Genomic DNA, 18,530 nt, shown 5'->3' with positions numbered 1-18,530 from the left:
GCAGTGGCTACAGAAGGAATGTGAATTATAAAGGAAGATCTCATTCCTCTTCCTTCTGCATAAACCACTCTTGGCTTTGGCTCAAAAAAACGCATTTAGATCTGAAACAAAAAAAACGAGTGATTATGAAGATAATCTTGTTTCCCTTAGTCCTAACAGCGGCACAATGTGGGGTATTTCTGCCCCTGTGTGCTGGTAGGACAGGCGGATATTTAATTAGCCAATCAAATGCGTGGCAGGCCCTATAAGAGGGCACAAGAACCTCCCCTCTGCGTGTAAATACAAAAGTACCTCCATTACATTTATATACAGTTTTATACATAAGATATGATTCCCAGGGTGGGAAATCTTGTGCCGCTGTTAGGACTAAGGGAAACAAGATTATCTTCATAATCACTCGTTCCCTGTCGTCCTCAACAGCGGCACAATGTGGGGATATAGCAAGCAGGTCCCCAAGATGGGTGGGACAAACCCATGACCGAACTTAAACTGGTCTGGGCAAAGGCAGTGGAATCTGCCACTTGGTCCTTCAGGCGGTAATGCCAAATGAAGGTGGATTCAGATGCCCAAGAGGCAGCTGCATATATTTGGTCCACAGACAAAGCACTTCTTTCTGCCCGTGAAGTGGACACTGCCCTGGTTGAATGGGCATGAAGGAAAGATGGAGCCGACAGCCCTTGGGCGGTATAGGCGACTCTAATAGTCTCGGTAACCCACCGGGATATTGTAGCTTTGGCGGCTTTGGCGCCCTTGTTTTTCCCCGTGTAGCTGACCAACAGGTTTTCAGTCCACCTAAAGGGGCGAGTGCGCTGCAAGTAGATCTGCAGGCATCTAACCACATCCAGCCTGTGCCATCTTTCTTCTTCAGCAGAAGAAGGGAACGGAAAAAATACTGGAAGGGAAATCAGTTGGTTCCTGTTTACAGCAGATGGCACCTTGGGACGAAACCCAGGGAGGAACCTAAGCTGTACATGGTCAGAGAAAAAGGTGGTATATGGCTCCTCAGCGGACAAAGCTTGTAGTTCACTAACGCGTTTGGCAGGTGTGACTGCCAATAGCAGCGCCATTTTGCCGGTTAGCGACTTGAGGGAGACCTCTTCCAGAGGTTCAAATGGCTGGCCACATAGGGCGTTCAGGACCGGAATAAGGTCCCATTGGTGGACAGGGGTGTTTACCACCGGTCTCAGCCTAGTTGCCCCTTTAATAAAGGTGCTCACTAAAGGATCCTGAGACAAACGCCTCCCCAGATAGGCGGACAGGGCCGCTACGTGTACCTTGAGTGTGGCCGCAGTAAGACCTCTGTCTAGTCCGTCTTGAAGGAAGTCCAGGATCGCCTCCGTAGGGGGATCGGTGGAGTCCACTTGATGCTGCAGACACCAGGCATTAAAGATGTTACCTATTCGACGGTAGTTCCTGTTAGTCGAATCTGCTCTGGCGCTGGATAGGGTCTTCAAGACGGCTTGTGACAGTCCTCTATTTCTCAATAGGGACTGGTCAACCTCCAGGCTGTCAGGTTGAGTCTCCTCAGATCCTGGCATCTCAGCTCTCCTTGGGTTACCAGGTCTGGGAGTGGGGGAAGCCTCCAATATATGCCCTGACTCATTTGTATGAGCTGAGCAAACCAAGCCCTTTTTGGCCAGAACGGGATTATGGCTATTCCCGAGGCTTGGTCCTGTCTTATTTTTATCAATACCTTCGGTATGATTGGAATTGGAGGGAATATGTAAAACAGCCTGAACCTCCATGGGATGGACAGGGCATCCACCGCCAAGGGATTGTCCTCCTGGTACAGAGAGCAGAAGGTCCCCACCTTGGCGTTGAGTCGGGTAGCCATAAGATCGACCTCCGGGAGACCCCATCTCTGGACGATCTGTTGAAATACGTCTGGATTGAGAGACCATTCTCCTGATACGGTAATACCCTGACTCAGCTGATCCGCTACTATGTTCAGGGAGCCCTTTATGTGAACAGCGGATAACTGGACCAGATTCTTCTCCGCCTAGGCAAATATGAGATTCGTCTCTCTCAGCAAGGTTGGTGACCTGGTGCCCCCTTGTTTGTTTATATAGACTACCACCGTCATATTGTCTGACCGGTTTTTGACAGACTTGCCTTTCAATTCTGGGGCAAAGGGTACTAGGGCCAGGTACACTGCTCTGAGTTCCTTGAGATTGGATGACCCCAGCTCCGGACATCTCCATCGTCCTTGTACAGTTTTGTCTTGACAATGGGCTCCCCATCCCCACTGGGATGCATCTGTTGTCAACAGGGTCCACACTGTCGGGACCGTGGACCTTCCGTCTTTCAGGTGTATCCACCATCTGAGGGAAAGACGGGTAGCGGGAGAAAGGCAGATCTTCTTGTGCAATCCCCGTGGAGACCTGTTCCAGGTTCTCAACACTTCCATCTGCAGGGGACGCAAATGCCATAAAGTCCAAGGCACCGCCCTGGCCGAGGATGACATCAGGCCCAGGACTCTCATGGCGGTCCGGATGGTTACCTGCCAAGTGCGCAATAGGAATCGTGCACTGGCTTGGATTCTTTCCTTCCTTGGACTGGAGAGGAAGATCTGCATCGCTTCTGAATCCACTATAAATCCGAGGAATTTTCTTCAGGTGGATGGAACGATTTCGGACTTCTCCCAATTGATAATCCTAACTCCTGTAGGAAGTTGATGGCAAGGTTGAGCTGCTGGAGGAGGGCAGCAGGAGACTGAGCTTTCAGTAGCCAGTCGTCTAGATAAGGGACGATGAAAAGACCCTGAAGTCTGAGGGCCGCGGCGACCGGAGAAATCACCTTGGTGAATACCAGTGGGGCGGATGTGATGCCGAATGGCAGAGCTGTGAATTGATAGTGCTCCCTGTGGCCGGCCATAGCGACGGCAATCCTGAGGAACTTCCTGTGGAAATGAGCAATGGGGACATGTAGATAGGCGTCCCTCAAATCGAGGGTAACCATCACCTCTCCTGGCTGAAGAAACACAGCCACGGAATCCACGGTTCCCATTCGAAATGACCTCTTCCTGATAAACCGATTGAGGTACCTCAGATCTATTATCATCCTCCAGCCCCCGGTGAACTTGGGGACCAGAAAGACGGGGGAGTAGACTCCCAGACCGAGGTCTGAGGCTGGTACCTACTCCAGGGCGCCCTTGGTAACATTCGGCAACCAAGGCTTCTAGACTGGCCTGCTGAGAAGGTGGAAGAGTTTGGGTGGAAACGAACCGATCTGGAGGTGGAAGATGAAAGTTGATGTGATACCCGTGTTGTATGATCTTCAACACCCATGGGTCTTGGATATGGGTGAACCATGCTCTGGAAAAGGAGGAAAGACGTCCTCCCAGGAAGGGGGGCCACAGGGAGCTGCCCCACGTCAAAACTCAGGCTTCCTCTTGGTGTCCTTCTTGGAAGCGCCACGACCAGCTCCCCTAGGGCGATATCTAAAACGCCGTTGTTGGGAAGGGCGTCTATAATTAGAGGAAGAACCTCTGCCTCTAGAGGGAGCACGTCTGCCCCTGGATGCTTGAGGTAGGGACCTTCCCCTACCTTCAGCTAATCCCTCCATAATGGCGTCTAAGCTTTGGCCAGACACCCTTCCCGGCTCAAAGGGGAGAGCACAGAGTGCTGCTTTAGACGCAAAATCTGCCCGCCAAGGCTTTAGCCAAAGGGGTCTACGGGCCGCAGTAGACAACGCCATAGATTTGGCGGAGATTTTTAATTGATGGCAGGAGGATTCCGCCAAATAATCTGCAGCCCTATGAACTCTTTTCATAGAGGCCAGAATCTCATCTCTGTCTACGCCCAAGTCTATATCCCGCTCCAAGGCGGCTAAGCGGTTGCGCAAAAAGTCACCAACCATAGAGGAGGCTATGGCCACAGAGGCTTGCGCGGAGGAAGCTGAGTAGACCTTCTTCAGAACGGAGTCCGCCCTACGATCCAGAGGGTCCTGAAGATTTGAACCATCTTCCAAGGGCACCAGGGTTCTGCGGGACAGCTTTGCTACGGCCAAATCCACCTTCGGGGGAGGCCCCCAGGAATCCCACTGGGTAGTGTTAATAGGAAACAAACTCTTGAAGATCCTGGAAAGCGAATGTCCTTTCTCTGGCTGTTTCCACTGCTGCGCCATAAGGTCGGTCAGCGTGGCGTCCGCATGGAAGGCAATATGTCCCCCAGAGGCAGACGTGGAGGCTTCCCCGTCAACATCTCGGCCCACTGTAGACCGGATGGACTTCAGCAGCCTGCCCGTTTGTTCATAATGGAACGCAGTTCTGCTGGAATAACTGAATCATCCTCTGCCACCCGCAGGTGTTACAAGGGGGGGGGGGGAGAGACGAGGAACGGAGCTCAGAGCATGGTCTCCTGGTGAGCTGAGACAAGGTGCAATGGATCCCTTTGAGGGAATCATCCTGCAAAACAAAAAGGAGAGTACAAGCAAGGGAAAAACTATTTACCCAAGCGATGCCCAAACTCACCATCTCCTTGACCCAGGCCATCATATCTCTGGGAGAGGGCTCCACAGGTGGAGGACCTCTGCACCCGCGACAACGGGCCCACTCATAGCCTGAAAATAGGCAAGTTATAGGACCAGTAGTACCCCGCAGGGCACAACCTTTCAAGCCGCTACCTACCATCAGGGAGCGGTGTGTCGCAATCGAAGCAGGAAAGATGTTTCCTCTTGGAAGAGGTTTTCCTCCTACCATCCCCAGGAGGGGTAGTAGAGGATGACATATCCAGGTCCAGTAGACCGGACAGCGAGGTGACTTGGCGCCCAACGTGCGACTCGAACCCACGACCTTGAGATTAAGAGTCTCATGCTCTACCGACTGAGCTAGCTGCGCTGTGAACAGGATCTGAACCTGTGCGGGGAGACCCCATTGGATTTCGAGTCCAAAACCTTAACCACTCGGCCATCACAGCTGGTTCCCAATAAAGTTTGCAAACTGGAAAAGAGTTCAAGATCAATGAACACCACAATCGCACGCCTTCAGCAGATACTGCAGGAAGGTCTCTGACACCAGGCCAGCCAGCCTCCTAATTCTGGCCGGCTGGAAGTGGGCGGAGCCACAATCAAAGCAGGTGAGGCAACCTGCCCAGACAACTAACCCTGTAATCAGGGGTCTGCAAAGATATACATTCCCCCCCACCAAGAGGCCCTTAACACGGGCACTTACCCCCACATCTCCCCGTCTTTTCCAGCCTTTAATAAGGCCTGAATCTTCCCTGAGTGAGCGGCCGCCAGCGCCAGGCCGTTGCCATGGCGCTATGATACTTCCGGCGAAACCGAAAGTGCGCGCTTACAGCGGCCGGCGGGGAACAGGATACACAACAGTGTGGTTCCACCCGCCGGCAGTCCGTGCGGCCACCAGAGGCGGCATGCGGAGTCCCCGGATTCTCACCAAAATGTCAGGTAAGTCACAAGGAGCAGGGGAAGCGGAGGAGAGGGGGGGCAGGGGGGATAGAGGGGGGTAGCCACACATGGCTAACAAGCACCTTCTCCCCGCAGGGCACAGAAGGTGACAAGAAGAAAACAACCGCTCAGGAGGTGAGTGATCCTGCTGAGCTTCTCAAAGAGGACACAAGTCCTCCCACCTGTCCTCTGTCCACACAGGACAGAAAAAAACACGCAGAGGGGAGGTTCTTGTGCCCTCTTATAGGGCCTGCCACGCATTTGATTGGCTAATTAAATATCCGCCTGTCCTACCAGCACACAGGGGCAGAAATACCCCACATTGTGCCGCTGTTGAGGACGACAGGGAAGCAGCATTTCAGCCCATGTAGCAAGCAGACTGCAGGAAAAAACGCAGTGAAAATTTTCACAGAAAGTTCTTCTACTGACTTTCTGCTTCAATTATAACTATAGGGAAACCGCCGGTGTTTCCGTAGGTATAATTGACATGCTGCAACGGTTTTGGAAATTGCAGCATTTCCCCTGGGCATATTTTTCCACAATGTGTGGATGGGATTTGTGACTGTAAAACGCCATGAATTCTGGGACCCTAGCCTAAAGGGGTTTTCCAACACTAAGACATTGATGATCAATCCTTAGGATAGATCATCAATATCAAATTGTTGGGGGACTAACACCTATCACCTACCCCCTAAAACTTCTTAACAAGCACCACGTCATACATTTTAGAACAGCTATGTTTATAATTGCAGCTAATTGACTTGATGGAACTGTTGATGAGCTATAAACATGTATGAACACTGTGATCTGTTAAATTTGATGATGGTGGCCTATCTTAAACATACATTTTAATTTCAGCAAAAAGATTACTTATAGAGTTGGACAAACTAGTTCTTTACTAACCAGATTTGACCTGAATATTTTAAATTGTTTTGTTTTCAACAAAACTAAATTTTGATTAATCTCAGATTAACTAAAATGGCCACCACCATATGTTTAAGCAGGATATCCCAAAAAGACATATGTATAAGTCACTATGTGACATTCTAGCACCACGTGATTTCAGCTGACAGCCTTTCAGCCAATACACAGAGGTAGGTGGACACAGTGTTGATGTCATATATAAGTGCATAAACTACTGAAAACAACATTAGAAGCTAATTGTGATAACGGTAGCAATAGGAATGGATCTGTGATTCATCTCCACATACAGGGGTGAACCTACCCTTTTCGCCGCCGCCCCCCCCCCCCCCCCGGGAGGAGGGAGCGGAGCAGAGGGGGCAGGGCAGAGTGAAGGGGGTGTGGCGGAGCGAAGGGGGCGTGGTGGAGCGCCATTAGCAGGCAGGGAGAGGACCTGCTCTCTGTCTGAGCGTGAGGGGAGGCCGCTGCATCCACAGGGCCTCCCCAATCCACCTCTCGGTGACAGTGACGCTAAGCCAGTCCAGGACAGCTTGTCCGCTCTCCCCGGGGTCCTGGCATAGCACAGCCTGAAGCGGTCACTTCAGGTCGCCTCATAGGAGGTGTGGCGCTGTCCACATCATACAGAATGTTAAGTCTTTATCCCTAGCCACCCAAAAATAAATAAATCTTAAGAGATTTGCACATGTCTAGATTTATTGAATAATGAAGATTTCTTTATACTTTTATACTGAAGCCATACATTGCAGAAAAGCTGTGTATTTTTTATTGAAGATTTTGTATAAGTGGAGTATGAGAGCCTCCTTTATAATCATTATACCGTTTCATGCCTCTCTTAGCTTGGCCCATAAAAAATGCAGCAAAATCTGCAACAAAAAAAGCATCTTTCCCACAATGTGTGGCTTCAGCTTTAGCTTTGATTCCTCAAGACTTGCGAGAACTCTGCTTCCAGTTGTTGAGTGGAAAACTACATTGCGCACTTTCTACTTGAACCCTAGAAGGGCTGATAGCTCATACTATATATTACAATACTATTATATTGTAGTATATTGTAAAATTCCATAACTTCTTTTACATGCTGGCTATGGCAGTGCACAATAGAATTTCAGTAACAACTGAACTGGAAACTTTAAATTGACTCCCAGTTGTCATGGCAACTGATTGCTACTCCCTGATGACACTCTGCGGGATGAGGATCAGTGCCGATATGGTGGCACGCACCAACCGCTGTTGTTTAGATATTGTAGTCATCAAAAGATTTAACATTAGAGATGAGAGAAACAGTTCAGAATGAGCTAGTCGCAACCTGAAATTCACAAAAGTTTGAGTTTCCAACAAAACTAACTTTTGGGATTTGCCCCAGCAAACTTCTAAAATGGGTGACGCCATTTGAAATATAAGGTAGAAGTACAACAAAGGAGGATCACATGGTCTCTGTGATCTAGGATGGCTTCTGGCATGATCTGACAGCCTCTCAGCCACTCATGATTGGTGGACGGAGACATTACTCTGCTGTTGTCATATTAGCATGTAGAATACTGGACAAAACGAAGTGAGCCATTTTATGAGAGAGCAAGCTAGGAAAAAGAATGTAGCTAAAGAAATTACAGCACAATGATAGCAAAAAATAAACCACCAACATTGCAATAGTGCTATTGAAATATAGGAGATGAGGCCTCTGAAGCCTACTTTAGTTAGATTTAAACAACTTTATACAGATAGGGAGGCAGACAAGATCATAGGAATTGGGTAGAAGCTCTGCACTGTAGTGTGACTGTAGTGTCTACTGCCTTACATATACAGTGGCTAGGTCAACCTTTCAGTGCAAAATCACATTCTATTATTATTATTATTATTATTATTTGAAAATACAGTGTCAAATCAGTGTCACACTGTAACTTGTGGATGTCCACAGATTGTGTTACATTATTGTAACAACACGATGCCATTATCATATCGCCCAACCATCCCGATTTCTGTGGGACACTCACGCTTTCCTGCCCCTGTCCCACCGTCCCACGCAGCTCCCTACATGTCCCTTTAATGATTTACTGATCAATCATTCCTCCGATCACCGCCTGCTCTTATAATAGATAAGAGGCTGCGGTGATTGGAGGAATGCTCGACTATGGTTCAAGGACCTTATGTGACATCACATGGTCACGTGACTAGGTGGGTCGTGTCAGTGTCTCATGCAGTGAAGAGAGTAGAGATCCATGTAAGGTACTGAGAAGGGAGGGGGAAGGGGGTATGTGAGATGCAGGATGGAGAGAGAGAGAGTGTCTGTGTGTGTGTCTGTGTCATTATACTTGGGGCAGAGATGGAGGGGGGACATGAAACTGGGGGCAGATGAAAGGGGATATGAAACTGAGGGAGAAATGGAGGGGGGGAGATGAAGCCTGGGGCAGAGATGGAGGAGGGGACACGAAATGGAGCAGGTAAACGGGGCACTTAAACTGGGGGACAACTGGAGAGGGCATTAAACCGTGGGAGGAGATGGAGGGGGACCTGTCTGCCTCTAGTTGCCTCCAGTTTAATGTAACCGTCCAGCTACCTCTACGGTTTAATGTCTGCTTCTAGTTGCCCACCATTTAATGTCCCACTTCATCTGCCATTTATTTATTGCCCCCTCCAAACTACCCCCATTGCTAATGTCCCCTCTCCAGCTGATCCAGTTTCATGTTTAAACTGGGGCACCAGGACAGGGACTTAATACTGTGGGGCAGTTGGAAAAGGGACATTACAATGTGGAGACATATAATGTGCAGGTGACTGTAGGAGGATTATACTGTGTCGGGGGACATGAAAATGAATGAGAATGGGCGTAGTCAACATAAAAGTGGGCGGGGCTAAATTTTCTGTGGCGCGCTATGCCGCACATTTTAACCCTCTTTCTGTTTTTCAAAAGTTGGGAGGTATGCCATTATCACTCTAAAAATCTAAAGTGACTGTTGTGTAACTAGAATGTTCTTTTTACAAACCAGGTCACCCTTTCAGTACTAAATATTCATCGATAAGTAATATTTACAATAGTGTTTTTGTTAATAATACAGAAAAACTGACATTGTCACTGCCCAAATTAAATCTGGCTGTGACACAGTGTCTTCTACCCTAATTTCCATTGACCAGGTCTTCCTTTCAATGCTAAATCTCATCTCATCATTAGGTATTTTTTGCAATAGTGTTTTTTGTTAAAAAACAAACAAACGAGAAAACTGCCACTGTGACTCCAAAAATCTGATCTGACTGTGACAATGGGAGAGATTTATCATGCATGATGCACATAATGTGTGTTAAAAACTGTCTAACATGCTGTGCACCACATTTAGCAGGGTTTTTAGACACTTTTTGGAAACTTTTGAGATTTGCATAGCAAAAGGGCTGTGGCTTCTCCTAAAGGGGCGTTAAATTGCAATTCCATGATGCAAAAATGCAACAAAATTTTGTGTCATTCTTCTGGTGTATTCCAAATAATAGGAGGTGTAAATTTATGCTAGACAGTCTAAGAATATGATAGATTTATAAAACAACATCAGACACTTTGATACATGTGTCACAGTTGAATCCTGTCTAGTTTATCTCTGCAATGTCTAACTTTTGGACAATATCGACAAATCTCCCCCAGTGTGTTTTACGTTAATTTTGACTGGCCAGGTCACCCTTTTAACACCAAATCAAATTTGTTTCCTAAATTTCATAACATAGGTAATAATAATAATAATAATAATAATAATAATAATAATAATAATAATAATAATAATATCAATCATTATTATATAAGAAGTGAAGTAATATGACTGGAAAACTGGGCTGAGGATATGCTAAAGGAGGAGGATTCTTTGGTACTCCATCTATGACTGCAGGTACTAAGAATGTAAGAATGTCAATGGCAAAATCAAAAACTCTAGTCTTGGCTGCTCCACTATTAGCTGCAGTGTTGTTATACTTCCTGAGAACGAAGATTACATTTTTGATTGGTTAACTCATTCATCTCAGTGACAGCAGAATATGACTTAAGTGATATACTGCCATTGAGTAAGGGTTCTGTCTGTCCCTTTTCCTAACATTCACATGCCAATGGGACACTAATAGTCACATGTATCTCATGATTTCAAAATATAAATCCGCTTCTTTATTTTGCGCATTTCTTGGTTAAATCTGTTTTGTATATATCAATTGGTATCATGTTCAATAAGCATAAAGTCCACATCAAAAAGATAAATAGATGAGATAGAAAATGTACAGAGTATAACATGGCACTCCTAGTCTGGGAGAAACCAGCATCATACATGCAACATTTTGGAGGACATTCCTTCCTGCGCAATGACGCAGATTGCTGACCAGTTTCTTATTCCATCTGTTAACATGTAATCACATAGAACATATTAAAAACATCCAAATATCAATAAATAAATCACTGGAGTAGTCAGCAATAATGAATCTTATACAACTGCCATACATTGAAAGTACATTGTTTATTTAATCCCATGTTAACTTTAGGAACATTAACATGATGTCTCACACACATACATTTTGCCACAAGATCATTTCAATCCATATATTACATTGCTAATTTCACATGTATGAAAGCCTTGCAATACAATTTTTGTTCCTTGAGTGCAAATCTTCACCACAAATGATAGAACCACAACATTCACTATTCAAACAGAGAAACATCCCATTTTCTTTGTAGCTAACACTGCTTGTCATGTTTTATTTTTTTTTCCCTTAATGTCAAGAAAAAACATCGAAAACATGAAAAAACAAAAATTGCATTTTTCAAAATATGAAATGCTCCTCTTTTCAGACAGATAGTCTTACCATATCAATATTATTTACCATATCTCTTTTTTATATCGGTATCATATTTTAATCATCTTTTAATTTATTTTGGACGTTATAAAGCTTGCACATTTAACAGTGATTTTCTAGATTTACATTTGCATACAGACAAAAACCATTTTCTACCGTACAGCGGCACGGAGAAGACATCTAAAGGTAGGAGACGAATAGCCTTTCTTAAGGCTATTGCTACACGTTATCTAGAAAAAAAATGTGATTTTAATGGTAGAATCCCTTTAAAATATTTTGTTCAGATTAACAAAAATGCTCCTTCACACTATGTATGGGTCAGAAACCAGACCAGAGTGGAAAAAAAGGGTTTTTTTAGCTCTCGTTAGATCTGTAAATAGCTAAAGTTATAAGGATTAGAGATGAGCGAGTACTGTTCGGATCAGCCGATCCGAACAGCACGCACGCATTGAAATGAATGGACGTAGCCGGCACGCGGGGGGTAAAGCGGCTGGCCGGCGTCAAAGCGGAAGTACCAGGTGCTTCCATTCATTTCAATGCGTGCGTGCGTGCTTTTCGGATCGCCTGATCCGAACAGTACTCGCTCATCTCTAATAAGGATATATTTTCCTAGAAGACTATATAACAACCTGTTCAGCTTCTCCTTTCTATATTATGACTAGAGATGAGTGAATACCATTCGATCCAATAGGTATTCGATTGAATATCAGGCCGTTCGAGGTATTCATTTCCAATCGAATGCCATGCGGCATACGCAGTAAAAATTTGTATCCCCTCCCACCTTCCCTGGTGCGTTTTTTTCACCAATAACTGTGCAGGGGAGGTGGGACAGGAACTATGAGAATGTAGGCATTGAAAATTTTTTTAAAAAACCCATTGTCTGTCAAAACATGACCTCGCATTCATAAGAACAGCGGCCGCCATATTCGTTTAATATAGGGACAGACGTGCTGCTGAGGGCTAGATAGGGATTAGCTTCAGCTAGGCAGGGAAAAAACCGAAGAACAACAACAGCTCTTCTCAGAGTTATACACTGCAGGTAGAGGAGTCAAGCTTTCCACGGATGGTGTGTCCCCCAAAACAGGGATACAGAGGTATTAGTTCCGGCTATTTACATGCAAACCAGCTTTTATAAGGGTGTCCCCCCACAAAATAGCAGGAATACAGAGCAGTTAGTTCTTGCTATATACGTGCAAACCAGCTTTTCTTAGGGGTGTCCCCACCACAAAATAGCAGGAATACAGAGCAGTTAGTTGTTGCTATATATACATGCAAACCAGCTTTTCAGGCAGTGTGTAACCCCAAAACAGGGATACAGAGCAATTAGGTCCGGCTATGTACGCTAAATCCAGATATCCAGGGTGTGTACCCACAAAACCTAGGTGGGAGACACAGAAATTCAGTCAGGCTATGTACGCTCAATCCAGTTTTTCACGGTGTGTACCCCCAAAAACCTAGGTGGGAGAGACAGAAATTCAGTCAGGCTATGTACTCTCAATCCAGATATCCACGGTGTGTACCCCCAAAACCTAGGTGGGAGACACAGAAATTCAGTCAGGCTATGTACGCTCAATCCAGTTTTTCACGGTGTGTACCCCCAAAAACCTAGGTGGGAGAGACAGAAATTCAGTCCAGCTATGTACGCTCAATCCAGATATCCACGGTGTGTACCCCAAAACCTACCTGGGAGACACAGAAATTCAGTCAGGCTATGTATGCCAAATCCAATTTTTAAGGGTCTAACCCTACATGTTGGGTTTTGCTGTCCGCTTGAATAGTCGGACAACTTTGGGAATGGACTGCTAAGGACACCTACGGACAGTAAAAGAACACACCCGATGTCCATTTAAATCAAAGCAAAATGTCACGGACACAGCTAGTGTCCCATGCTAATGTCCGCACAAGATTTTGAACGGACATTAGCAGCGGACACTAGCTGTCGGACACCGACGGTAGTGTGAACGCTCCCTTACAGATAAGTTAAGGAAAAATTAAAGGGATTATCCAGTTTGTAGGATAGGCCATCAATGATAGATCAGCAAATGTCCCCATAGGTCAGCTGTTTCACAACAGTGCAACAAATAACAAATTTGGATCCCAAATTGCTATTGGTTAAATAAAATAAATAATTGTGTCATTTTTATTTATACCATTTAGTATTCATGTTAAATATCATGTTCACTTTATTATGTAAGGGTGCGTTCACAAAATTACGGACGCAAAATAACGTGGCGGATACGCTCGTAACTCCCATTGAAATCAATGGGATCTTTTTGAGCCCGCAAAATGCTGACACGTGTATACGTGCCAGATCATGCTCCACTTTAGATCATGTGAATGCACCCTAACAGTTATGATTCCATCAAGTATGTAACTTCTTTTGCAATGTGACTGTCATTATTATTAAAATTGGTTTCTTGTCATTTCATTTTGCATCATGATGTTTTAGTGATATCTAAAATATATATATAATCTAATTTTTATAAAAATTGCTAAAATATATTTCAAGCTTTTGTTTATGTCTCTTCCCATTATATGTGAATTGGATTTTGACCCCCAGATCCCATCCAATGATGATACATATAAAGCAGTCACCCTATTATTTGAGACGTCGATTCCATTATTCTTGATGTAAGGTTTTTCTGTTAGCAATATAAAGCTTACTATGGTAAAGATAAGGGTCAGGGGACACTCGTCCACATCAGGGAGAGTGTGTGCCTACATAGGCAGTACGGAGCCTTACAAGTCATTCCTGCTCCGCTAGGGATTATGGGTAAAAAATATGCAAATCTATTCTCCTGGATGGAATTAGGAGAACAGAGTGCACTCTGTACACCACCCTATAGAGGGCAGCATCCTTAACATTATGAACGACTCAGTTATAAAGTCTTTTAATCATGATGTGGATTTAATTGCCAAATCAGTATTTTTGTCCCAAAAGGAGCAGATTCCCAGCTATGGACAGCGCTGTTTCGGCCTATTGGGCCATCCTCAGCATAGCGTAGGGATACTAATTTGGCAGAGTGAGAGACTATAGACCAGGGTCAGGGGACACTCGTCCACATCAGGGAAAGTGTGTGCCTACATAGGCAGTACGGAGACTTACAAGTCATTCCTGCTCCGCTAGGGATTATGGGTAAAAAATATGCAAATCTGTAAAGATAGTAAAAGAAAATCTTCCATTGAGAAAAAAGGACGTAGTGGATCAAGCACTCATCGAGTGACTGGGTAAGGGGGTCTGAAGCCAAGAGACTCCCAGGAAAGTATATGTTACATGCTGGGAACCTTGCTGCTCACCAGCTGTAAAAAGTGCAGCAATAACTTAAGGTACTGCAGTGCTGTTCCATAGATTTCAATGGCACAACATTGCAGTACCTAAAGCCTCCACTACAAATCATATAGCTAGTGAGCAGTGTGGCTCCTGACATATAAACATTACCAGGAACCACACTGTCTTTGAAAAACTGATGGAATCAAATATTGATGGCTTATCCTAAGGATAGGCTATCAATATTACAAAATGGATAACCCCTTTAACATATTGCAGAAACCCCTTTAACATAATGCAGACACATACTGTAAATATCAGCCTCTATTGGATCTGACATTAGCAGTCTTTTATTGATAACTCAACAGAATAGTATATATTAAAGTGTTTTCTGATGTGCCTCAAACTCATTTTGATATAGAATGGCAATTGCAGCTAATATGTCTCTGGGCACAAATTAAAATGAGCTAAAAAATGAAGCTCAGTGGAATGACATCAGAATGGTAATAAAATGCTGTAGCTCAGTTATATAATAAGAGTCAGCTTAATTTATTAAATATTAGGTATTGATATAACATTTTCTCAGTGGCGGATCCAGGCTTTGCAGGGCCCTGGGCAACTGACTTTGGTGGGGCCCTACTTACCGGGGGATTTTTTGAAAAAATTAGCCCTAAAAATGTGTTATTCAAATGCGATTCATATTTTCTGCTATTAAAATAAATACTATGCAGTAATACTCACAGGAGACGTCTCCCCACATTTCCCGTCTCTTCCCTTTGGACCGCCAATACCACAGCTTTCAGCTGTGATTTGACTCTGTAAAGTTTGAAACAAAGACATCTTTGACTCCTCACTTCTCCACGCACCCAACCCCTATATATATCTCCCTATATTATAAAAATGAATTTCTGTCTGTCTGTCTGTCTGTCTATCTGTCTGTCTGTCTGTCTGTCTGTCTGTGCTCTAATGCGAACCAAACGACTGGACCGATCTTCACCAAATTTGGTACAGAGATACTTCAGATATCCGGGAAGGTTTAAGACGAGACTCCAACTCGCTCGGACGTACCGTTGCTGAGATACAGCATTTCAAACACAGTGCCCCCCCCCCTTAGCCAATACAAACCTGCAAGACTTTCACTCATATTCCAACTGCAATACACACGGTCACTCCACATGCACAATACAACACTGATATAAAAACTGAGATACACGCATCAGAGGATTAGATACACAGATCAGCACACAGTATCACACACCAGAGGATTAGATACACGGGTCTGCACACAGTCCCACAAACCAGAGAATTAAATACGCACTTCTGCACACAGTTCCACACACTGAAGGATTTGATACACACGTCTGCACACGGTTCCACATACCGAAGGATTAGATACAGGCGTCTACACACAGTTCCACACTCCAGAGGATTAGATACACGCGTCTGCACACATTTGTACACGCCATAGGATTAGATACACGCGTGTTCACACAGTTCCACACTCCAGAGGATTAGATACGCACGTCTGCACACAGTTGTACACGCCATAGGATTAGATACACGTGTCTTCACACAGTACCACATGCAGTAGGATTAGATACGTGCGTCTACACACAGTTCCACACACTGTAGGATTAGATACGCACCTCTTCACACAATACCATACAGGGGAGGATTAGATACACGTGTCTTCACACAGTTGTACACGCCATAGGATTAGATACACGCGTCTTCACACAGTACCACATGCAGTAGGATTAGATACGCGCGTCTACACACAGTTCCACATGCCAAAGGATTAGATACGCGCCTCTTCACACAATACCACACAGGGGAGGATTAGATATGTGTGTGTGCACACAGTACCACACTTTGGAGGATTAGATACATGCCTCTGCACACAGTACCACAAGCCAGAGAATTAGATACGCGTCTCAGCACACAGTATCACACAGGGGAGGATTAGATACGCTCATCTACACACAGTACCACATGGCATAGGATTATATACACACGTCTGCACACAGTACCACATGCTGGGGGATTGGATACATGCTTCTACACACAGTTCCACACACTGTAGGATTAGATACGCACCTCTTCACATAATACCACACAGGGGAGGATTAGATACACGTGTCTTCACACAGTTGTACACGCCATAGGATTAGATACACGCGTCTTCACACAGTACCACATGCCGTAGGATTAGATACGCGCGTCTACACACAGTACCACATGGGGGAGGATTAGATGCGCGTCTGCACACAGTACCACATGCCGTAGAATTAGATACGCGCGTCTACACACAGTTCCACACTCCAGAGGATTAGATATGCGCGTCTGCACACAGTTGTACACGCCATAGGATTAGATACACACGTCTGCACAGAGTACCACATGCCGTAGGATTAGATACACACGTCTACACACAGTTCCACACTCCAGAGGATTAGATACGCGCGTCTGCACACAGTTGTACACGCCATAGAATTAGATACACGCGTCTGCACACAGTACCACATTCAGTAGGATTAGATACGCGACTCTTCACACAGTACCACACAGGGGAGGATTAGATACGTGTGTGCACACAGTATCACACTTTGGAGGATTAGATACTGCACACAGTACCACAAGCCAGAGAATTAGATACGCGTCTCAGCACACAGTATCACACGGGGGAGGATTAGATACGCGCCTCTTCACACAATACCACACGGGAGGATTAGATACAGGCCTCTGCATACAGTACCACATGCCAGAGAATTAGATACGCGTCTCAGCACACAGTTCCACATGGGGGAGGATTAGATACGCGCATCTGCACACAGTACCACATGCCAGAGTCATTAGATACGCGCGTCTGCACACAGTTTCACTTACTGGAGGATTAGATACGCGCCTCTTCACACAATATCACATGGGGAGGATTAGATATGTGCATCTGCACAAAGTACCACACCAACAAGAATTAGACACTTGCATCTAAACACAGTACTACACGGGGAAGGATTAGATACAGCTTTACTCCAGGTATCCATAACAACTGATCACAGGTTTTTCACTGACATCCAAAATGAGATACACATAATCACATGACGCTTATGGACATACACACAAACCACATACAAAATACACCAGTGCAAAATTGGACAATTCTTATGGGGCCAGTACACAAACATAAAATGTAATATACCCGTGCGAAGCCGGGTCCTCCCTCTAGTAATATATATATATATATATATATATATATATATATATATATATATATATATATACCACAGCGGCCCCTGCAGCCTATAGAATGCCCCACAGTGGCACAATAGACTGTGGGACATAATAGAGGTTGCAGGGGGGCCGCTGTGGGGCATAATAGAGGTTACCGGGGCCACAGTGAACCCTTCAAGCTCTATTATTTTACTCAGGGTTTTTTTCAGACCCCCGAGTATAATAATCGGAGCCCCAGGGGAGATGAGGGAACATAATAAACACTGTTACTCACCTCTCCAGGACCCGATGTTAAAGAGGACCTTTAATGGGTTTGGGCAAAGGCAGTTCTATATACCGCTGAATTCAGCGCACTGTCGGCTTTCCAGCGGTATATAGAACTGCCTTTGCCCAAACCCATGAAAGGTCCTCTTTAATCCTAGCAGGCTTCGGGCCTATATGGGAATATACCAGACCACGTGACGTCTGAAAAGACCCCCGAGTATAATAATAGCGGCGACAGAGGGATCGCGGCCTGGCCCGGGCCTATTGTACTATAGGCCCGCGGCCTATAGTACAAGGGGAAGCGGGGGTGGCAGTGATCAGGTCCGGGGAGGTTGGTAAATAGGCTGCTACTGTAGCGGCCTATTATAAAACAAAATTTTTTTTATTATACTTACCGATCGCGCTGCTGCTGCTCCCACTGCCTCCGCAATCCTCTTCTCTCGGCAGATGTCTACATATCAGTGTAGGCGGTGTGATGACGCCGCCTACGCTGATATGTAGACGTCTGAACCAGTGCACGGAGAGCGGCAGCTCTCCTGCGCTGGTTCAAAGAAAAAAGAAAAAGAAAAATTGCCCGGGCTGCCGCCCCCATAAGAGGTGCGGCGCTGGGTCCGGGTCGCGCAGCCCCGCT

The 18,530-nt window shown here is 45.4% G+C and overlaps 1 non-coding gene across 1 annotated transcript; it reads right to left on the bottom strand.

The window, feature by feature from the left end:
* Window positions 1-4,834: 4,834 nt before the first annotated feature.
* Window positions 4,835-4,916, bottom strand: TRNAS-CGA (transfer RNA serine (anticodon CGA)). Its single transcript has one exon. It is a non-coding gene; the product is annotated as a tRNA-Ser (tRNA).
* Window positions 4,917-18,530: the final 13,614 nt, after the last annotated feature.

Source organism: Leptodactylus fuscus, chromosome 2, assembly GCF_031893055.1.
Source record: "Leptodactylus fuscus isolate aLepFus1 chromosome 2, aLepFus1.hap2, whole genome shotgun sequence".
Lineage (NCBI taxonomy): Eukaryota > Metazoa > Chordata > Amphibia > Anura > Leptodactylidae > Leptodactylus > Leptodactylus fuscus.
This window is presented reverse-complemented; position numbering and strand designations above follow the sequence as displayed.